General features: G+C 32.3%; 1 pseudogene; it reads left to right on the forward strand.

Annotated features, from left to right (window-relative positions):
* Positions 1-1,014: 1,014 nt before the first annotated feature.
* LOC126717437 (chitinase-like protein 1) lies at positions 1,015-4,469 on the forward strand (annotated as a pseudogene).
* Positions 4,470-6,519: the final 2,050 nt, after the last annotated feature.

Consider the following 6,519-nt stretch of genomic DNA (forward strand, 5'->3'; position numbering starts at 1 on the left):
ACAAATTACAACTTATAAAGATGAACTAAAAAAAAAAAAAAAAAAAAAAAAAAAAAAAAGAAACTGATTTTTACATTTTGGTAAGATCGGTAGGATCCCATACGATCTTATGATCCTATACGATCCTACATGCGATCCTACAATTTTTATGATCCTTGTACGATTTTAATCGTTTTGGTGAGATGGAATCATAAAATCATGTGATCTTACGATCTAGATCGCGATCTTGACAACCATGAAAACAAGTCCAATTTTTTTGCTTAAGAGCATGCATATGATGTTGAAATCTCCACACCTAAACAATGAGAATGCCAATGAACATTTGTTTCCTATCACATCTGCCCCGAGTGTAGCTAAATAATGTTAAATTGTATCTAAATGTCTACTCTGTCTTTAAAGGAAGAGTTGTTTTAGCCATCTCCCTTAGAAGGCTATAAGGATGTTATAAAAATTGCCTAGTGCCTACATTTTATTTGAATTTTTTCGTTAAAAATATTAGGAGGTAGTAGTTGAACTACAAATGTATTCATTTGGAAACAATATAATTTAACTAGTTTTTGTCTATTATTTTTTGTTGTTGAAAAAACTCTAAATAAAAGTTAAAAACTAAATAAAATATAGTAGAAAAAAGTATAATAAAAAAACTTAAAGAAAAAGAAAAATATATTAAATGTGGGACTTGCAAATAGTATTTCTTTTTTTTTTTTTTCCATTGAAGAAAAAGGTTACTATAAGCTGTTATCACGTGGGACCCGATTTCTAGTGTCTGAGACTTGCAAATAGTAAAAGAATTAAGCAAAAAAAAACTAGCTTAGAATTGAAATCCAAACACATACTATTCGATCCTCTGCATTACCAAATAATCAATATTTATATATTAATTTTTTACTAGAATCCATAAATGGGTGGATCCATCGTAGATACAGTAATATTCAAATAAACCAAAAAAAAAAAAAAATTTAACTCAAAAGATAGTGTCTTTTACTGATCAGATAAAATTAAAAAGTATCAAAAAGATAAAGAGATTAGTGTCTTTATTTTGCACTAGACTATGTTTCCTTTCCCTTTTCCCAGCAGCCAATACCGCATCCAGCTGGTAATTAGAGGCAGCAACTTCTGACAGCCTCATCATTAGTGAAGGCACAGACATTCTCCAATTGTTACAATAATGGAGTTTAAATGGTCTGTACCGTTGATAATACTAGTGCTTGTGAATTGTGACTTGTACTCTAATATAGGAGGTTCGATTCTGAAGGAATGTCCCTATTGCAACACGTATAAACCGTCACAGCCGGAAAGCCGTAGCTACTCATCCGAAGGCAGTGAATTGGTGAGAATATTGGTACGGGAAATTGTATACTTGACGCTAAACCCAAACCAACAATCAAAAGCTGCAGAAACAAGAAGATGCTGTGGCGGGCCAGTTTCCGATCACTTCCAGAGCGACCAGTTTGAGAAGATGTTCTCAAACCGTAGCTCCCTTGAGGTTGAGGACCATGAAATTGAAAATAAGGGCTTCTTGGACTACCAGTCTTTTATCACTGCCTCTGCTTACTACCAGCCCTATGGCTTTGGTACTACCTACATCAATCAAGACTTCTTTGGAACTAAGGAAGTCGCAGCTTTTCTTGCTCATGTTGCCACCAAAACCTCCTGTGAGCATTTCAGACCTTCTTTTTTTGTGAACAGTGAACTTCAATTTGGGTTTTTGCCTTGTTCATTTGTTTGTTTATTTATTTAGTTTTTTTTTTTTTTTTTTTTATTTGTTTAGTTTTTTGGGTTTAATACAAATTTGAGGGTTCAAATTTTGTAGGGGTCGTTTATGTAAGTAAAACTTGATCAGAGTGTGACCTGTGTTTAAACACTTAATTATATTATAAGCAAAAATATCATTTTGGTCTTTTTTTTTTTTTTTAGTTACAATTAATTTGGTCATTACATTTTAGTAGTAAGTAATTTGATTCATATTATTTTTAACTTATAGTCAATTTGATTTTTACTGCTAATTCACTAATGAAAATTTATTGCAAATTGAAAATAATAAAAACCAAATTTACTGCTACCAAGTTGTAGGAATGAAATTAACAGTGATCCTAAAATGTAAAGACTAATATGGTGTTAATTCTAATATTTATTATATTGTAGACCTAGTCTTCAAGGCCTCAACCCTAGCTATCGAATTATCAAAAGTATATATGTTGCTAATTATTAATATTATTATTATGATTTTTACCTATATAAAACATTTGGTTGCTTAAAGTAGATATTATTGATTATTTGATATGCCAAAAGCATGTTCTTTTAGTTTAAGATACCCAAAAGCAAGTATTCATTTGATGAAGTTGGAAATGGATTTTAATGTTTCAATTATTTAATGTTTTTTATTTATTTAATCTCTTAAGAATTGATGTTACAAGGTATAATTTGGGCTTTGCTACAAGTTTATTTGATTAAAATTATTTAACTAAAAATGAATGTTATGAAATGTTTAGTTACTAATTTGTTTTTTCAATGAAAGGGCAAATTTCAATTTGGACACACTTAATTATGTCAATTTATTTCTTCAACTATTAACTGTGCAAATTTGATTCCTCAACTTTCAAGTCAATTACAAAATTAAAAAAAAATAAAAATCCAATATCAAATCAACTTCAACCTTGAAAATCTTCTTCATTTAAATTTTAATGATTTTAATTGATGTTGCAAATAGAACGCCAATGAAATTTTATTATAGAAATCAACTTCAACTCTTAGTTATGTTGATTCTCAAAAAAAAAAAAAAAAAAATGAACTCTTAGTTATGTTAATATTAAATGGACATTAGACCAGTGTCTGTAATTTACTTGATTTTAAAAGTCGAGTGATTAAATTGATAAAATTAATAATTGAAGAACCAAATTGAATGTTATCCAACAATTGGAGGTTTATTTTCATACTTTAACCTAAAAAAATTAACAATTTATATTGTATTTTTCAGAAAATAAATGAAGTGTTGGCTTGTAAGTGAGTCTACTCATATAGTGGTTTAACTAGATTCTTTTCTCCTAAGAACAAATTAAATTGGAAGTAAATTCATTTGGAGCACAACGTAGCGATGAACTAGTTGTTTGTAATTAAAAATGTATCTTAGCAATTGTCAATAATCCTACGCTCACTCAATATCTATGCAATGTAAAAGTCGATGATATTTTGTCAGGTGGAAATAAAGTGGTCACTAGGGAACAATTATCAAGGGATTTATGCTATAACAAGGAAATGAATTCCAACTTAAGTTATTGTGATGAACACTACAAAAATACTTATCTATGTGCTCCTGGAGTTGCATACTATGATCGTAGTGCTCTACCTATCTATTGGTATCTACCTTATCAATTACTCAAATTTTATTTTGTTAACATCAATTACAATAACATTGATCATACATCTTGAATATCTTTGCATCTGAATTATTTTATTATCTTATGTTGTTCAATTTTATCCAAAGTTAAAAATTCATTGAAATTTTTATGTTTATCTACTAAAACAAATCGAAATGAGATCCTTTTCTAGCATAATTCAAATATGAGTATCTAGGTAACTAACGCCTCAAAAATAAAATGTGAAACAACTTTTTTTGTAAAACTAAATGCATGCATTTTGTTAATTATAAGACAATCATTTTAATTTACAACCCTAAGACTTGTATATGTCTTTTGTTTCCAACCCTTAGAAGAGTGTAGTGTAGATCAATTCATATTGCATGACACAATCAAAATGTTTTTGTATACTTATGCTTTCTATAGGAACTACAATTACGGAGAAGCAGGTAAAGATTTGAAGGTGGATTTGTTAAATCATCCAGAATACATTGAATGAAATGCTACGTTAGCCTTCCAGGTTGCAATTTGGAGGTGGATGACTCCAATTAAGGCGCATCAACCTTCAGCACATGAAGTCTTTATTGGTACATGGACACCCACCAAAAGTGATAATTTGGCCAAGCGAGTTTCTGGTTTTGGTGCTACCATGAATGTGCTCTATGGAGATCTTATTTGTGGTCATGGTGATAATGAGTCCATGAACAACATCATCTCCCATTACTTATATTACCTTGATCTTATGGGCATCGACCGAGAAGAAGTTGGGCCTCATGAAGTTCTTAGCTGTGCTAAGCAGGTTGCTTTCAATCCATCCATTTCCTCATCTCCTTGAGTTTTGTTTCGTATTTTGATGGATAGTCTGTTCTTTGACCTTTGTTGAACTAATCTTCTTCTTTTCTTTTTCTTCTTTTTTTTTTTTTTTCTTTTTTATGATCAAACATGAAGGGATGAGTAAGTGTTTGAATAAACACTTTGTGTGTCTTCGTGTGATGCTAAACTTGCTTGAAGGATAAGTGTATTTAGTGATTTGTAACTGCCTTTTATTAGAATTGTGTGATTCTTGAGTTTGTTTTTTGTTGTTGTTGTTGTGGTTTTTTTTTTTTTTTTTTTTTTTTGGAATATTGTGTAAGTATTAAGTGTGGATTGTATAAAATTTCTATGCTTGTATAATATGCATTTTAGTTGTGAAATCTTGGACTATATCCCATTTTTGCCCTTCCATTGTTTTATTAAGCATTACGTTTAGAAAAAGTATGCATTTCTTTTGGACTAAGAGTCTGTTTGAATACCACTTATTTTGTTGAAACTGAAAATTTATTATTGAAAGTACTGTAAATAAAGGTAAAAATTAGTTGAAATAGTACAGTAGGGCCAAGAATCGTACAAAAAAGTCCAATGGGACCCATAAATAGTAGTACAAATAAGCTGAATAGTAAAATAATTTATAATTTTCATTCAAATCCAAATGCACACTAAGCTTAACGTAATTGAAAGAAATATGTTTTTATTGAAACTTCTCAGATACTAGGGACAACTTGATACAATCTTAGACATAATTTGGATAAAGTTTAGCTACAAAATTGATTGTATCATAAAACTACAAACTTACTCAATATATTTTTATTGCAGATGAATTTTGATAAATCCATCATTGAATTACATCTTGTTGATACCTACTTTGGCAATAAGGCCCAATAACAAGAAGAAGCCCAACAATATAGAAGGGAATAATGAAGAAGAATTAGCAAAGTGAGAAAAAAGACCATTAAACCTGAATGACAGGAATAATGATCCACAGGCCTATGAAATAATAAGAAAGGCCCTAAAGAAAGCAAATGGGCATAAGGGAGCCCAGAGAAGAAAGTAGTAAGCCCATGAGAATTATAAGAAATGGAAAGCAAGTAAAAATGATTTGGAGGAACCCAAAGAAGGGAATTAGTAAATGGGGTTGGTGCAAAGGTTAACAAACCCCGAAAGTAAAAGATATGGTAATTAGGCCAAGAAAGCCCAAAAGATGTAGCAAAAGCCCATGGGAATATAAGAATGGAATAAGCCAAGGATGACCAAAGGAATAAAGCAGGTCGAGGATGCCCAAATAAATGAAATGGGTCAAGGAAGCCTAAGATGGTATAAGAATTAACCCAACAGGAATATTGGGTAATGTTAATGTGAATTGAATAAGAGAAAAGTGCATGGCAAGTCCAAAAGAGGCCCAGCAAGCACAAGTCAAGTAGTAAATTGGCAGAAGTAACGAAATGGCATGGTAGGAATGCTAGCCGACCCACAAACCAGAAGTAAAGAGAGATAGGGCTAAATTGAAGGAAGAAAGGCCCATACCCAAGCAAGATCCAACCAAAAGAAGAAACGAGGTACAAAGAAAGAAGACCCAATGACTCATCCATGCCATAAGAGGTTAAAAATAAGCAGCAGAACGTGTAGCAAAGACCAGACAAACCCCAGGCAATGGCAAATGCATGAACAACAGACAGACCATGGACTCACATGAAAGTAGAGCATGCATAAGGCTCAAGTACCACCCACTTATATCTAGCCAATATAGGGGCGATAGGCTATGGGTCAGAGGTCAGAGGTAAGAAAGGGTATGGTCTGGTTATGGGGAGAATGGGGAAGTCTATTCTAAGATTCCCGCTCAAGCTCTTTTGGGGGAAATGTCTTGCTGGGATGACATACCACCCAAAAGAGGGAAAGATGAGCTAGAATTACTAGGTGCATGCCATAGGAATTAGTAAGAGAGAATACCCAACCCTTATCTGGATGGGAATGCCACGAAGAGTAAGAAAACAAAACAAAACTCTTTTGTCTAGGAATGGAATGTGGCATGGCTAGCATAGGGTAGTGGTAATAGCTAGGCAATCGACACACCAGTGGGTGGTCTGGGAAGGACACTCACACCAGACCAAAAGTAGTTGAGGGGTAAAACAGTAAAACTCATCATGGCAAGCAGTATAAAAAGGTTTTAGCTGTGCACAGTGAACAACAACAAGAGGAGGAGGAAGAACAATGAAAGGCAAGTAGAGAGCAAGGAAAAACAAGTGAGAAAAATAACAAGAAAGAAAAAAACGGAAAATAAGGAAGAAAAATGGGAATATAGGTATAAGAAAGAAAATTGAGAGTATAGAAAAACAGAGAGGATAAAAAG

The sequence above is a fragment of the Quercus robur genome, chromosome 3 (assembly GCF_932294415.1).
Source record: "Quercus robur chromosome 3, dhQueRobu3.1, whole genome shotgun sequence".
Lineage (NCBI taxonomy): Eukaryota > Viridiplantae > Streptophyta > Magnoliopsida > Fagales > Fagaceae > Quercus > Quercus robur.